General features: G+C 47.0%; 1 pseudogene across 1 annotated transcript; it reads right to left on the bottom strand.

Annotated features, from left to right (window-relative positions):
• Positions 1 to 2,731: 2,731 nt before the first annotated feature.
• On the bottom strand, positions 2,732 to 6,507 carry LOC311601939 (melanoma-associated antigen 10-like; annotated as a pseudogene). The gene is made up of 2 exons: positions 6,407 to 6,507; positions 2,732 to 3,569 (listed from the first exon to the last, which is right to left on the bottom strand). The product of its transcript is annotated as a melanoma-associated antigen 10-like (transcript).
• Between the last annotated feature and the right edge of the window lie 10,451 nt (positions 6,508 to 16,958).

Here is a 16,958-nt window from a genome sequence, read left to right as displayed (position 1 = left end):
AGTCTGCTCTCAGGCTCCTGTGCTAAATCCCCAAGGAGGAGCCCCTGGGCACAGCCCTCCTGGCTGGCCTGCTAACCACTCCATGAAGCAGCACTATTTGTGGCCCACCTATCCTGAGAGAGGCCCCTTCGGCCCACCCTATGCTCTTGCCCATTTGCTTCAAAAGAGAATCGAGGCTTTCTCCTTCCAGGAATCTCACAAAATGGCTCTGAGACACCCCAACCCCCAAGGTCCCTGATGCAGATGGGGATGCAGAAGCTTAGGGAGCTGCCCTTTCTTCCTCTAAGTCACATGAGACTTGTTGCCAGACCCACAGCAGGATACACTGCACTTGGCTGTCAGTGGCCATGGACATGTGTTGCAGCTTCTGAGACTAAGTCTGATCTTCAGTCTTGACTAAGTCCTGGGGCCTCTTTCTAAGTCCTGGGGCCTCTTTCTTTCTGGGAACCTCTCTAATGCCTTCTATCCACAGAGGCCCCTGATCGGGAAAGGAGGGGGCTCACTGCCCCATGTTGGTAGCTGCTGGGTGCAGGTCAACAGACCATCTGACCCTGATTATCTAAAGTTGTTGTAACCAGACCAGAGCTCCCACAGTGCACTCTCAGGACCTGTGCGTACCCTATAAGCTACTCACTCATCTTTTCCTCCGGGAGTGCCTAAAAATGATGTCTCTGCTGGGTTCTTCAGAATGGAAGGAAAGGGGGTTCATCCATACAGTGTGAGGCATTTGGGCTAGGCTGACCACAGGGACAAAGCTGTGTGACTTCCACACCCCTGGTACTCAAAGAGAGACCTTTAGGGTCCCTGCAAAGTGCCTACCTGAATTCAGAAAGATCAGAGTGGCTTTCTCCATTTGAGAAACCTCACAAAATGGTGTGAAGAGCGGACGTTCCCAATGCTAGGATGCCTGAAAGTTCCTCATCTGGGAAGTGGGGACCTGACTGTGAACCTCTAGGTGCAGTTCCTTGAGGGGAGAGAACCACAGAGAAAGGAGGGGCAGGGGACAGCCAAGCAGCCAGAATGAAATTTCCTGAATAAACTTTACTAAATCCTCCTGCTTGTTGGACACATGTTAAGATCTCGGTCACAACTGCACTAGAGAACTGAGCTAGAATGCTATCTTCTGGTTGGGGGGGACAGATCACAGGATAAGAGTGGTAGCTGCTCATGCCTGAGGATCTGTCTGATTACCTCCCTGCAACCTGCATAAATAGTGGGATGCAGCAGCTAGCACCTGATGCAGGAATCCTAGCACTCCTTTGGCAAGATGGCAGGAGAGGCAGGAGAATGGGCCAGAATCTCCCAGGCAGCCAGCTTGGACTGCATACTGCAGCAGCAACAGAAGCCAATTAGGTACCAACACCACAAGGTGGAAGGAAGAGCCAACTTGAGATATATCCTCTGGCTCCCCACCAGCACTGAGGCATGCATGAGTCCTCCCTCACACTCTCCTATACGGGGATTGAAATATTTTTTTGTCTGTTTGTTTGTTTTTTAAAAAACAAATTGGCCTGGTACTAGAGCTTTGCTGAGCACTTCCTGGTTTTGCAGGAGGAAGGTTCAATTTCTAGCACTGACATGCAAACTCACAAGCGTGTGGAACACTGCTTCCATGAAATGTGGCATCCTCTTCTGTCCTCTGGGGATACCAGGGACACGTGCAGAACACTTCACATTTAGACAACACACTAATACACCCTTAGTAGTCATCTCTGTCTCTCCTGACTAGAGAGGTGGAAGAGGCCCTGCCAAGAGCTCTAGGCCTCACCTTCCCATGATTCTACCCTGTGTGTGAGGAGGAACACGTGCAGAGGGCAGAGGTGAACCATGCCCTACACGTGCTGTGTCCTCTGTAACTCTAACACCAGGAGAGGCTTCCTGTCTGCACACTTTTCCTTTCCTGTTTGGGGGTGATGGCGATACACCCTTTCTGACTGTATGTGTTATCCTAGTGTTCAGTCACCGAGGAAACCCCAGCCCGTGTCCTCCATGCCAAGTCCAGCAGCACAGCAGCTTGGAGCAGTTTTCCCTTCTCCCAGCCCTAAGTCATTCAAACCCCCCAGGCCCTGTTCCTGGTTAGTTAATTCTGAGACCCATAAGGGCCTTGGTTTACTCCACCAACTTGGGGCTACTAGCTGAAGGTGACCCCTCAGCAACATTGCTGTACTTGTGCTGTGAAGGGAGTTCTCACCTGTCCTCCTGACAGGGTTGGGGCACTTGAGCTACACCATTTCCTAGAAGAGGGTAGACCAGCCTTAAGGCTGCCTGCTAACCCAGGACCTCTCACAAAGCAGCTGGTGCTCAGAGAGAGCATGCAGAAAAATTGCTTTCACCTTCCCTTTGCCTTCACTGCAGTTGCCCAGAACAGGAGACAAAAACTGAGGAAGCAATCGAGATCATTTTATTCTGTTTGTCAGGGAAAGGCCAAGGCCTTCCCCATTGCCTGGGAACGTCCACTTAGAATGCCATCGTAGCTTGGGAAATAGCACAACATAGAAGGAAGTCATTCTCGTTTGTTTACACAATAATACCCTTCTCCTGAAGTGGATGAACAACAGCAAGGGCATTGCTAAATCCATTTGCAGACTTAAGACATCCCAGGTTCATGAGCCTTGTAGTAAAGGTAGCAACATTCTATAACAACAAGACAACCTCAAGCCACCCAGACAGGACAGAGTAGAGGGAAGAACAGAAGAGAGTGGTTCACACAGCTCCTCCCACCCTGTGTCACATGATGGTGACGTACTTAGATGACTGACTCTGCCTGTGCTGGGGTTGGATGGGAACTGCCCGTGTGGGAAGTAGAACGTGTGCAGGGCAGAGCCAGAAGGGCCATCTGCCCGGCCCTCCTGGCCTAGACCCTGTCTATCTCCTCTCTCAAAGCCTCTGCATATCTAAAGGGGTAGGCTCTGGGATCCTGCTTAAAGATGCTGGCAAAAAACTTGAGTAATTTCATCTTGGTGGTTTCGGCGCGGACCCTTGGGCCGCATAGGAACTCAAAGGAAGGAGGATCGCTGTCAGGCACCTGCCTGTCTTCCAGATACCCTTCCTGCACAAAATGCTCCGTGATGAGACATCTGGGCTCCCCGTACATGAAATGCTCACTGCCCACACACAGCCCCATGTTGTTCAGTACGCGTCACAAGGCCTGCTCACTAGCACAGTTGTCCTCTATGAAGATGATCCACAGCACTATTAGTAGCAGGCCTGTCTTGGCTACGCCTGGAAAACCATGCTGAGTGCCATGGTAGGTGATCCCAAGGGCAAGAGCAACAGAGTAGATGTGGTCAAGGGCGTTTCTTTCCACTATCTCCAGGCCAAAGAGCAGCCTCAAACAATCAGAGGCCTTAGAAAAGATGACAGGGTAGTATTCCTCGTAACCGCGGAGGACTATGTACAGAATCTGAGCCTTAGATGTCAGCTGCTTCCTAGTGTACTTGAGGAGAAGGAAGTGAACCACATCAATCCTCTTTCTGTTGAGGACACCTTGTGAGGGAGAGTGTGGGTCAGCCAGTTTTGTTACTAGTCTGCCAGAAGACTCAAGAGATGATGCCCTACTGACAGGGCCCCTGGTATAGTAAGGAGAGGAGGCTCTTAGGCCACTGGGGAGAGCCCAGCGTATTGCCAACAGATGGATGCCCTGAGTGGGTGGCGGTGGCCTCCACCTCACCTGCCTCAGCTCCTGTGATGTGGCCAAGATCCAGGCCCCTTGCCCTGCTTTGGGACTGAGAGCTGTCTAGGAGGTTGCTTGTGTGTCTGCTGATATTCTTGGGAACACAGGAATGGACTTGTTGCAGCTCAGAGGAATGAAGGGGGAAGAAAGGGTGAGTTAAATCTGACTCCTGAAGCTTGGGCAGCTCTCAAAACTTGTTGCCGTGTTTTTCCTGGGGGGTGCCCTATGCCCAAAGGACTCTGGGCCTGCGTGTGCCTTTGAGTGCAAGGATTCTCACTGTGGCACACTCCCACACCTGGCAATACTGTACCCTGACATGATGGCTGAGCCTGGAGCACGCGCCATCATGCCCTGTGGTGGAATCTGCAGTGATGGCCACCTGGCCTGGCCTCCTCTCTGCTCTGTTCGGAGCTTACAAAGTCCATCCAAAGTGCATCTTAGCTCCCCTTCCTGGAAAATCAGTTTTCCACGGCAAGAGTGGCAGCTCCCACTCAGGGTTCCCTAGGCATCAGCACAGGGCCATGCATGCTTTATGCAGTCCTCCCTCTGGGGGACAGAGCCTTCTCACATGTTCATTAATGACCATGACAGCTTACCTGGTTGCCAATACCTACCTCCTCTGTCAAACACGCCTGGCTCCCTCTTGCCTCCAATGGCACCCCATGCTCCAAAGGCTCATCTTCCTGAGAGAGGAGAGAGAAGTCAAGATGAATCAGCTCTGGAAATGCCTGGCAGGGGCGACTCAAGAGCGAAAAGTGTTTCTGCCTTGGTGGCACTTGCCTTTAGTCCCAGCATTCAGGAGGAAAAGGCTGGTCGATTGTTGTGAATTCAAGGTCATTCTGGTCCACAAAGTGAGTCAAGGACAGCCAAGGCTATACAGATAGACTGTGTCTAATAAAACAAGAATATAAAAAATTCAAAACAGCAGGCCCCTGCATTTTCCTACAGATTCTAAAGACTAGACTATCCACTCCCAGGAGCTCACCCCCAAAACCATTGCAGGAATTTAGAACGCTATGTCTACCTGTCACTCTTCCAGGGGATTAACTACTGTTTTCAAAGCTACAAGGCCGTGTATGCAAACAGCATAGTATGGCAACAATTCTTAAGGCACCTCAGAAAATGGCTCTGAGTGGCGCCTCCTACCCAGTTCGCGAATAAGTGAAACCCAGCTTTAGCAACACTCTTCCCCTGAGGGCCTGAAATCAGAAACACCTGATTGACACTCTCCATTCCAGAAACCTGACAAAAGGGCTTCAACCACTGGGAACCAAGAGAGGACCTGTCCCCAGATAGAGTGTCCCTTGCCTAAAGGTACAGACACTTCACAAAATAGCCTCAAGCCCTAGGGACCTGGAGGCCCTCACTCACTGTAAGTAGAGTCCCTTACATAAAGGTCTAAGAATTCCACAAAATGGTCTCAAGCCCTAGGGACCTGGAGCACCTCAGTCCCCAGATGTAGTGTCCCTTACCTAAAGGCACAGGATGCGAGGTAGCTTGATAGAAGTTATTGGAAGCAGAGGGCATGGGACTGAGGCAGGTATGCCATGCTGCCCCACCATGGGAGGTAGTTTAGAGGATTGATACCAGCCCTGGCCCAGGTTGACTAAGGCTATTTTAAAATATAACATATGTCTTTGTCTTGCTTGCTTGCTAGCAGGACCTATAGGCAATAAAGATAATTATTAAAACAATACTGTTATACCCATAGTCTGTTTTCTGTGGAGCTCTAAGGGGAAGCTGCTGTGGATGGCCTCTCTTAGGCATCTTGAGTTAGGGTGAGTGAGGTATCTCTGGGTGGTGATGACTATTACCTAGGATTTGAATCATATCAGCAGTTGGGGGCCATCTTTGTAAGGCAAAAGGAATTCGAAGTTTGGACCTTCCCACAAGGACTGTGGCCATCTGAAGCTAAGAAAAATGAGGTGCCACAGTTCAGCTATGTCCCAGTGTCCACCCTGCAAGGCAGGAAGTGTCTTTCTTACTTACAGGACCTCAGGATGAAAGGTGGGGCAGAGGAGTCTTTGGCCAGATTCATTCTGGTGGAAAGGTAAGACAGCAAGAGGAACAGGTAAGATGAATGCACATCAGGTGTACTTCAAGAAACCTTATTTTAGATAGGGATAGCTAGGTCATGTGCACATCACGCAAGATCGGTATGCCCCTCTGCCTCCTGGCCCCCGGGGGTCAACAGATGACAGCACCAGCTCACTTATCCTGAGAGGGTTTAGGATCTCATGGAGGAGAGGAACTTGACCTGAGAAGGAGACATCTGTGAGGCTTGTGAGTTCCCAGGCTGGACACATCCAGGTGAGAAGTCCAGGGACTATTTAAAGAAACTCCAGGCCAGCACACAGGCAGGAACTCACAAAGCCTTCCCAGGACTGCTATTACACAAACAGCCTTGGGCAAGGCTCAGTCTGAGCCCCAGGCCCTCTTTCCTAGATGTAGTTGAGCAACTTGGCCCAGCTCATCTGAGGAAAGGTCAGTGTGTCAAGATTCAAACTGAGAACTGACAGTTTCATTGTCCAAACAGAGGATTCCAGGACTCTCCCTGCCCTCCTGCAGCCAGACTGCTTCTTTACCCCTCAGCTGGTCAGCTATGCCTTATCATGACTGGTCTCCCCTTTAGGCCTATTTCTTAACCTTTGTCCCGGTGACCCTGAAATCCAATTTTAGTTCTTCTGGTCTCTCATTCCCTCCCTCTGACACCTGCCCTGAAGGCCCAATCACGGGTCCTCCTGAATCTTCTTTGCTGAGTTGGCCTGCTGTAGGACCAGGTATTCCTGTAACTTGGTCTGTTGTAGGGCCAGGTACTGTGCTCTCATGACCATTATCTGGATGGCACCTACCTTTTGCTTGGTATGAAGTGGGCACAAAGCACAACTGTTTTTATAGAACTAAGCTTTTTTTTCCTTGTGGCGATTTGTCCCTCCTGCCAGAGAGTTGCCCTTGACTCAGCACTTCAGCCTATAAAGTGGGACAATGGGCAAAGTCATTCTCTTCTGTAACTTTTTTCCTGGTGACAATAGGGGCACTGTTATTGGGGCCTAGAAAGGCTGAAAAGCTAGTCCAAGGCTAGGTAATGGGGCACTTACCAAAAGCATCTGTTTAGCTGATCCAGTTGAAGAGACAGGGAGTAGTCACATCAAGGAGACTGGTTTACATCAACTTCCAGCAGGTCCAGCTCTCAGCAGCTCTACATGGAGTCTGTTAGCCAGGTAAAAACCTGCTGAGACAAATACAGACTAGGGACAAAAGTTAAAGTTGTGTCTATAAGACATCTGGGGTAGGCTTATTCCTTTAAGGCCCAGTAAAAGCGTGGACATTCTTTTCTCAGTCCAGAAGAACTGGTATACAGATTGGACAGACTTGTTTTTAGCATGATGAGAGGCACCCTCAAGTCTATATTCAGAATACCACCAAAGGGAAATTAAAAAATCTTGGGCTTGGGACTCATTAGTAAGTAGTCAGTGCTCCAGCTTATCAGAACTTTTATCCCTGATCTCCTCAAGGCCTAATCATGAAGTGGTGTTGTATTTTGTCACATGATTTTTAGCATTTAATGAGATGATCATATTTTGTTTTTCTTTCTGTTTCTTCATATAATGAATTATGTTGATGCATTTTTATATATTGAACCACCTCTGCATTCCCGGGATGGAGCCTACTTGGTCATGGCCAATGACATCTTTGATGTGCTCTTGAATTCTGTTTGTGAGTATATTTTTCATCAGTGTTCATAAAGGAAATTGGCCTGAAAATGTTTTTCTTTGGTTGGTCTTTGTGTGTTTTAGGCACAAGAATGACTGTGGCCCCATAGAGTGAGTTTGGCAATGTTCCTTCTGTTTCTATTTTGTGCAATAGTTTGAAGGGTATTGGTATTAGCTCTTCTTTGAAAGTCTGGTAGAATTCTTACCTAAAATCATCTGGCCCTGAGGCTTTTTTTCCCCCTGGTTGGTAGATATTAAATGACTGCTTCTTTTCCTTAGGGGTTATGGAGTTATTTAACTTGTTTTCCTCATCTTGATTTAGATTTGGTAAATGGAATCTACCAAGAAAATTGTCCATTTCATTTCTATTTTCCAATTTTTTAGACTATGGGTTATTGAAAAAAGACCTAATATTTCTCTGGTTTTTTTCCAAAGTGTGTGTTGTTATGTTCTGTTTTTCCTTTCTGATTTTGTTGATTTGGATATTTTCTCTCTGCCTTTTAGTTAGTTTGGCTAAGTGTGTGTCTTTTGTCTATCTTCTTGACTGTCTTAAAGGACCGCCCCTTGATTCCATTCATTCCTTCCTCTTGTTCTCTGTTACTAATCTGTTGACTTCAGCTTGAGTTTGATTATTTGCAGCCATCTACTCCTCTTGGGTGTATCAGCCTCTTTTGTTGCAGAAGCTTCCAGAGGAGCTGTTAAGTGGCTAGTATGGAATCTCCCCAATTTCTGTATGAAGGCACTCAGTGCTACAAACTTTCCTCTTAGTACTGCTTTCATTGTGACCCATAAGCTTGGGTATGTTGTGCCTTTATTTTCATTGAATTTTAGACAGTCTTTAATTTCTTTTTCATTTCTTCCCTGACCCAGTTGTCACTGAGTAGGGAGTTGCTCATTTTCCATGATTGTGTAGGGATTTTGTTATTTCTGTTGTTGAGACCCATTTTAACCCATGGTGATCTGAGAAAGCACAATGGGTAAATTCAATTTTTTGTATAAGTTACCCTTTGCTTTGTGACCGATTATATACTGCCAATTTTCGAGAAGGTTCCATGTGGTGCAAAGAAGAGTGAATATTCCTTTGTGCTTCAGGGAAATGTTGTGTAGATAACCATTGGGTCCATTGGATTCATTCCATCTGTTGGTTTCATATTTTCTCTATTTTGTTTCTGCCTCACCGATCTGTCCATTGGTTACAGTGGGGCACTACATTCTCCCACAATTGAGGTGTCTGCACCGTTCAATGCTTTTAGGTTTAGTAGCAACTTTGTTCAGGTTTTGTTTTCTTTTTGTTTTTTTTTTTTCATAAATGTGGGTGCTCTTGTATATTGTTCAAAGATGTTCTGAATTGGAATGTCCCCTTGGTAGTCTTTTCCTTTGGTGAGAATGGCATATTCTTCCCCATATCTTTTCATTAATTTTGGTTGAAATTCTATTGCTTCATGTTGTACTACTCTATTAAAGTGCTGCCTCTGGAATTAAATTAGACACCCTCTCTCCCAACCCAAGCATGCTTGTTTTAAAATTTCCTCAAACGTACCTGTCCTGGGTCAGGAGACCATCTGACACTAAAACAAAGAGAGAAAACAAATCTAAACAGCCCACGGAAAGACATTATGTAACTTCAGAGGACTAATATATAAGATGTAGTTTAGGATCTTAAAGAAAAAATGTTTAAAGATGTATTTATTATTTACACAGCATGTCCTCCTGCAGGCCAGAAGAGGGAACCAGGTCACATTGTGAACCACAGGGTTAGTTCCAGGAAATTGAACTCAGGGTCTCTGGGTTAGGATTTGTAGTCTTATTGAATATCGTTAAAAATCCCTAAAGGAAACTGAAACAACCTGATGTTACCATTTTTTGAGTTCCTGTAGATGTTGGGTTTTTATAGTTTTCTGTTTAATGCCATCTAGGATATGGATAACTATATTATTCTACAGTTGAATGGCTTATATGACAAATACTGAATAAGCTTTTCAGGGTATCTGCCTACATCTACAGACACACACCAACGGGTTAAAATGTAAAATAAAACCCTCACTCTAAACTATCTTGTTTGTAAGGACCAAACAAACTCCCTTTGGAAAAAGAAACTCCATTTTGTGTTAAACCTAGCCAAGAGCTGAACACAGATTACACACTAAGCACAAACTAGCCTAAACAGAAAAAATATTCCCTGGCCACACAATAAGCTCACCTTGGGAATGTCCAAATACACTCTCTGCTCCTCAAGCTGAGCAGCACGGGGTCTGGCACATAGCAACAATCAATTAGGAGAGGCCAGGCCAAAGTTCCTAATGCCCCCACGACTGCTTCAGCCAATCTTCTCTATAGGCCAACTTGCCCCTACACCTATTACCCAACCATGAAACTCTAAGTCTTGTAACTCTCTGCTTGCAGCTTTTCTGCCCAGATGTCATCCAATCATATACTGTAGAACCCATTTCTTTGTCTAAAACCTATAAAAAAAAAAACCTTCTCAATTGAGAATCCAGGCCACTTCGATGCACCTGCTGTGTCAGCGCATTAAAGGTGTGTCCTGGGTTCGACCCTGAAATATAAACACATTCTTGCCACTGCATTTGAACTCGGCTCTTGGGTAGTCTGTTCAGAGAGTCCCTCAAAATTTGGGCATAACATTGTTAATAACTCCAAATATGCCTACTTAAGATAACCAGAGCTGGACTCGGGAATACTAAATATTCCTTCCAAAAAGGAGATAGGTAAGACGCTTGGCCCTTCCTGGGAATATCCAATTCAAATGCAGCCCACCTAGGAAAGCACTCACAGCCGGACCCACAAGAGTTGCTGCAGCACACAGAAACAGGCTCCCTCTTCTCCACTGCATTCAGTAGTTTTGCCAACACTTTATACTTCACCCAGCCCTCAACGTGTCCATCAACTGGCCAGACAGGAGGCAGACCTGTCACTGCTCAAAGCTCCTACCTCGGCTTGCAAGCTCTGCCCACTATGCCTATATCATAAGCCTCAACAGCACCTTAGCATCAAGCTCAACCTACCACTACTATGTAAATGTGCCCCACTCACAACACCTCCAGCACAAGCTACCCCAGCAGAGAAAGCTTCTGTCCAGGACCCCAGATACACAGCTGTGATACAGCTCCTTAGGTCAGCACTCACAGCTTCTCCCTGTGAATGTACAATACTTCCCCCCACAGACATGGTCTCATCCCATGGGTCGTGAACCCCACACCAGCTATGTATGTTGTGGTTCCATTCCTAACAGTGGCAAAATTCCAGTTGTGAAATAGCAACGAAATACATGAGGGACTGCGTTAAAGAGTCCCAGCATTAGGGAGGTTGAAACCCACTGCCCTTCCCTGACCTTTGCAACCACAGCCCCCACCCACTACTCTATCTCAGCAGGTCACAGTGCCCCACTGCTACAGGTGTTCTCTGCCAAATGAAGGTCAAGTGAGGATTCAGCCTTCTGACCCCTCCTCAGAAAGTGACCTCTTACATCATAGCCTTGGCCTGGTGCTCTGCATTCCCTGCTCATTTATCTCACCACTCACACAGCCCAGCCCATGTCAACTGCCACAGCAGAAGCAGGCCTGGGGAGCCTTCTCCTTCAGTGGTTCTGGGAACATTAAGTAGGTACCAAAAGTTACACTGACACAATCCAGCACTCAGAGAAAGGCCAGACCTCAATCAAGTCCTGCATCAGCAAGAGAGCTCAGCCCACCACTCTTCAGTCAGCTCTCACAACCCCACACTAGTATACACCTACACAGCTCCATCCTGCTCTTAGGGTGACCCTGCCTCATCTCAGGTCAACATCCAGAGCCCAGCCCAATTTTGTAAGTGATCACCTAGCCTCCCAGCCTGGCAGCCCCTTACCTCCATACTGCAGGATCCATAGCCACGCCCCCAACACCTCACCACTTCCTGCTTCCCTAGTAATCAGGGGGGCCCCTCACATCCAGTTTGGCCCTTACACCCCTGCCTGGGTTTGTCTGCCTCTCTGCCTCAGCTCTAAGCACTCCCAAACACGGCCCTCCCACACCCTTGCCAGGACTTTTCCCAAGGGATTCCACAGTGCACAAAGTTTCCTTCTCTAGCTCTTACTAGGTCCAGATCCAGCCACCCTTCCACTCTAGCATACAAGCCCCGCCCACCACTATTGACCTCAGCAGTCACAGCCCCACCCACAAGACCAGCACCAGTCCTCCTGCTGCAGGGCACTCTATCCTTACTTCCAAGTTTTCTTATAGATTCATTCACCATTCAGCCCTGACCCATCTCCTGACACTCCTTTTTGACTTATTTCTGTGCCAGCTGTTATGGACACTTTCCCCGGCCCCCTGTAGAGGTCCTCAGGATGAGCCTGATCCAATGGTGTCCCTAATGGTTAGCGCATCCTGCTGTACTGATCTCACAGACTGTATGTCTAGAGAAGACCAAGCCTTTAATCCCACCACTTGGGAGGGAGAGGCAGGCTGAGAACTGTGAGTTCTAAGGCAGCCTGGTCTACAAAGCAAGTCCAGGACAGCCAAGGCTATACAGAGAAACTCTGTCTCAGAAAAAATGGAAAGAAACAAAGAAAAGAAAGAAAGAAAAAAGAAAAAGAAAAGAAAGTATGTGTCAGGGGCTGGGCAAAGGCAGCTGAGTGGATGTTTGTAAACTTCCCTCAACAGTTTCATGGGAGCAGCTGGCTCAGGCCTGACCAATAGTACTCTGTAGTGCTGTGCATACCCTCAGCTGGGGTGGGGGTCTTTGGGCCTGAACCTGGATTCATAGCCAGGACACTGTGAGCTAGGGTCTGTGCTGCCCGGTAAGCACAAGGCTGAGACCACCCAGGGACCCTAACACTGAAAGCCCTGGAATCCACTTGAAGAGAAGAAAGCAAGGAAACTCTGGATCAGAGTTTGTGCCCTTTGCCCTCCTGTGGCTGTGATCTCCCTCCTGGAGGGTCTCAAGCAGTGCTAGGCCAGCCCCACCTCCTGCCACCCACTCTTCCACCTTCCTCCTGAGTGTGGAGGCAGGCAGGTGGCAAGCTCTGTGCTGCTCTTCCTGGGTCCTCCGCTTCTTGCCATTAAGCTGTGAGCTCAGTGAGGAAGCCCAGGTCACATGACCTGTGTGCACTGAAACTCCACTGACATTGATGCTCTGCTGCTTCTCAACAACATGCCCGGCAGTGGGGTTTTGCTTAAGGACAGGCCATGCAAACCTGGGGTTTGGTGCTCTGGTGCCTGTCTGTGCAGTTTCAGAGTTTGGGGTTGGAGAGGGGAAGTGGCACTCACTGGATAGGATGGAGGCTTCTAGAGAAAGTCTTCCACAAGGTCCTGCCAACAGAACTGGCCATGCCTGAGGGAACACAGAGGAGGAAGTGTCCCCTTGCTCTATTCAGGTGTCACAACTGTGTGAGTTGACATCAGCACAGAGACAGTCAGTGCTCTGATTGTCCTGCCTGCTGACTCACTCTGAGGTCACTGCCTCCAGTACCAACCCTAACTTCAGCTGAGAAGCACTTACAGAAGACACCATGCTGCCCCTTTTGGTCAACAAATTCTGGGCTGTTAGGTCCAAAGACATCTAGTTCCCCTTCACCAAAAGGAACCGCTTCCCTTCTGTCTGGCAAAATGGGCAGATAGCTGTGTCTGATGCCTATGAGCACAACAAACATCCTGCAGGCTTCCTGGCTACTTCAGTAGAACTACTGTCTGTTTAAAAGTGAGTTACAAAAAACACACAGGAAGGTTTGCTCAGCATGGTTTCTGGGATCTTATTGAACTACTTACTACTCTGTGATTATCAGATTTTATCTGGGTGAAGCAATCTTTATTTTCTTTTATAGACAGGGTTTCTTTCTTTCTTTCTTTTCTCCTCTCCTCTCTTCTCTTCTCTCTCTCTCTCTCTTTCTCTCTCTCTCTCTCTCTCTCTCTCTCTCTCTCTCTCTCTCTCTCTCACATGCGCACGAGCTTTTTCTCTTCCTTCATTTGTCCTCTGTGTAGACTTGTATGTCCTAGACTCATGTTTTAGTCCTGGCTGGCCTTGAACTCACCTAGATCTGTCTGCCTCTGTCTCCCTTAGTTCTGAGATCACAGGCTTGCACCATGACACCTGGCCCTAAAATCTCTTTTTATTGTTACACAAAAAAGGTGTCACTGCCTTTAATCCCAGCACTCACTCAGGGAATGCCAAAGCAGCTGGAAATTTGTGAGACCAAGACCTGCCTGATCTACAGAGTGAGTTCCAAGACAACCAGGCCAAAAACAGAAAAACTCTGTCTCGAAATAAGAAAAGGTATCTTTTGTGAGTCAATTTCCACATACCCAAAGTTCCTATTTGATCTACAGGCTATCTGGAAAGAGCCATCACCTAAGGCATATGAGAATTCCTGGGTTGCCAGACAGGTCAGAGCACTGGGTTTACGCAAAGGCTCTGAGAAACCTTCAAGACAATAACACAAAGACTCTGAGATAATGATCACTGACCAAAGGCAGCTTCACAGCTTAGCTGCTGTCACTCCAGATTCAGGCTAGATACAATGGGTCGGCTAAAATTCTGCTGTGCACTAGCCCTTTTGTTCTGACCCCAATTCCTAGAAGGTAGGTCCCCAGGAGCCCTGACTCAGAGACACATGGCCAGAAATGTACAGCCTCGCCCCATCTAATTGTTATGGTGTGACTAACTGCATTTGCCTCCTCTTAGCTGTCCAGAAGATCGAGGAGGGCAGGTCTCATGTGGAACAGAAATGAGTACCTCACACTGGTCTGGCTTGGGGCTGCTAGCCAGGGCAAGGGGAGGTTTCTTCTCTCTGGGTCAAGGACCACAGGAAGCAGCATGCATCTAGGTAGATAATAAATTTACCCAGCTGTCCTCTCCTCTCTGGAAAACTCTGAAGTAGAATCCACAGGCTGATTTCCAGTGGGAAGGACAAGAGGGAAGGGAAGGGGCTTGTTCCTACAACAAGACACACAGTATATATTTATTCCAGTATCTTCATCCATGGTTGCAGTGGGGGTGCTAGTGTTATTATCTGAGGTGCCTGGAGCATGGACCATGCCTCCTTGTTAGGGCCAGTCTGGAGGCCCTCCCCCACCCTTCACAGCACACATTCTGGTTTTTGGGAAACTAAGCACCATTTTGTGATGTTCCTGGAAGGGAGATGGGCTCCCCATGCTTGCTGAGGGGAGGTGAGTACTTTAGGAGAGGTGGTCCCCTAATGAGGCAGCTGATACCCTTGGTCAGCCACGAACCAAGTGGGGTCCACAATGATAAACAGGAACCACATGGACACACAGGCCCCATATGCTCCTTGACTAGGGCCATTGCAAAGGTGCCACATTGAGGCATTCCCCATGGGAAAGAGGACTGCCTGAATGACAGGATAAAACTAGGTCCAAAGGGGGGGGGGCTGTGGAAGGTTGGCTGTGTTTAGGGTGACTCCAGGAGTATAGTTCAGTGGCTGTGGTATGTGCTGCCCCAGAGCAGGTCTTCTTGTGGGAATGAGCCCCTTCCCCTCCCTCTAGTCCTTCCTGGTGGAAATCAGCCCATGGGGTCTACTTCAGAGTTTTCTAGAGAGGAGATGTCACATGACTTTCTTGGTCAATGTGCAAGTCAGGGCGTCAGAGCCCAAGCACACAGGCCTAAAGGGTGAAGCAAGTGTGCATCTTGTGCTGGGTCCTAAAGCAAAGTTCACAGTGACTGTGGTCATAAACCCCCTCAAACCTCTGCATCCCCATCTACATCCATGGGGATATCTGAAACCATGACGTGGGGGGGCCAGGAGCCAATTTATGAGGTTCCTGAAGGGAAGGAGCCTTGAGGTTTATCCAGCATTCTGGGGACTTGGGGAAGGGCTCAGAGCCCTTTTGTGACACAAGTATTCCAGTATCCTGGGACTTGATGGGGATTCCATATTGTTCCATGCCCAACAGGGAGAGGGTGAGGGTGAGGGAAATAGGCAGGTGATATCTTTGATGTGTTCTTCGATTCGCTTTGCGAGTTTTTTTTCATCTATGTTGATAAGGGAAATTGGCCTGAAATTGTTTTTCTTCGATGGTTCTTTGTGTGTTTTAGGTAGCAGAATGACTGTGGCCCCATAGAGTGAGTTTGGCAATGTTCCTTCTATTTCTATTTTTTGCAATAGTTTGAAGAGTATTGGTATTAGCTCTTCTTTGAAAGTCTGGTAGAATTCTCAGCTAAAATCTGGCCCGGAGGCTTTCCTGCCCTCCTCCCTGGTTCGGAGACATTCAATGACTGCTTCTTTTCCTTAGGGGTTTTGGAGATATTTAACTTGTTTTCGTCTTCTTGATTTAGATTTGGTAAATGTAAGCTACCAAGAAAATTGTCCATATCGTTTAGATTTTCCAATTCTGTAGATTATGGCGTTTTGAAGTAAGAATTGATATTTCTTTGGGTTTTTTTTCCCCAGTGTGTGTTGTTATGTTCTGTTTTTCCTTTCTGATTTTGTTGATTTGGATATTTTCTCTCTGCCTTTTAGTTAGTTTGGCTAAGTGTGTGTCTTTTGTTTATCTTGTTGTCTTTCTTAAAAGACTGCCCCTTGATTCTGTTCATTCTTACTCTTGTTCTCTGTTTCTAATTTGTTGACTTCAGCTTGAGTTTGATTATTTGGAGGCATCTACTCCTCTTGGGTGTGTTAGCCTCTTTTGTTGTGAAAGTTTCCAGAGGAGCTGTTAAGTGGCTAGTATGGAATCTCCCCAATTTCTGTATGAAGGCGCTTAGTGCTACAAACTTTCCTCTTAGTACTGCTTTCATTGTGTCCCATAAGCTTGGGCATATTATGCCTTTATTTCCATTGAATTTCAGACAGTCTTTAATTTCTTTTTCATATCTTCCCTGGGTTAGTTGTCACTGAGTAGGGAATTGCTCATTTTCCATGATTGTGTAGGGTTTTTCTTATTTCTGTTGTTGAGATCCATCTTAATCCATGGTGATTTGAGAAAGTACAATGGATAATTTCAATTTTTTGTATACGGTTTGCTTTGTGACCAACTATATACTGACCACTTTCGAGAAGGTTCCACGGGTGCTAAAAGAAAGACTATTCTTTTGTGCTTCGGTGAAAAGTTCTGTAGATAATCATTGGGTCCACTGGATTCATTCCATATGTTGATTTCATTATTTCTCTATTATGTTTCTGCCTCAGTGGTCTGTCCATTGCCTAGAGTAGGGCACTGAATTCTCCCACAATTGAGGTGTCTACATCATTGTATGATTTTACCTTTAATAAAAATTGTGTTCTGATTTTACTATTGCTTTTTGTTTCCGTTTTTAAAAAAATAAATCTGGGTGTCCTTGTATATTTGTCAAAGATGTTCTGAATTGGAATGCCCTCTTGGTAGGCTTTTCCTTTCATGAGAATGGCGTATTCTTCCCCATCTCTTTTCATTAATTTTGGTGGAAATTCTATTGCTTCATGCTGTAATACTCTATTAAAGAGCTGGCTCTGGAGTTGGATTAGACACTCTGTCTCCCAACCCAAGCATGCTTGTTTTAAAATGTCCTCCAATATACCTGGCCTGGTTCAGGAGACCATCTGACACTAGGACAAAGATAGAAAACAAAGCTAAACAGCCCTA

The sequence above is a fragment of the Acomys minous genome (genome assembly GCF_964271855.1).
Source record: "Acomys minous genome assembly, chromosome: 7".
NCBI lineage: Eukaryota > Metazoa > Chordata > Mammalia > Rodentia > Muridae > Acomys > Acomys minous.
This window is presented reverse-complemented; position numbering and strand designations above follow the sequence as displayed.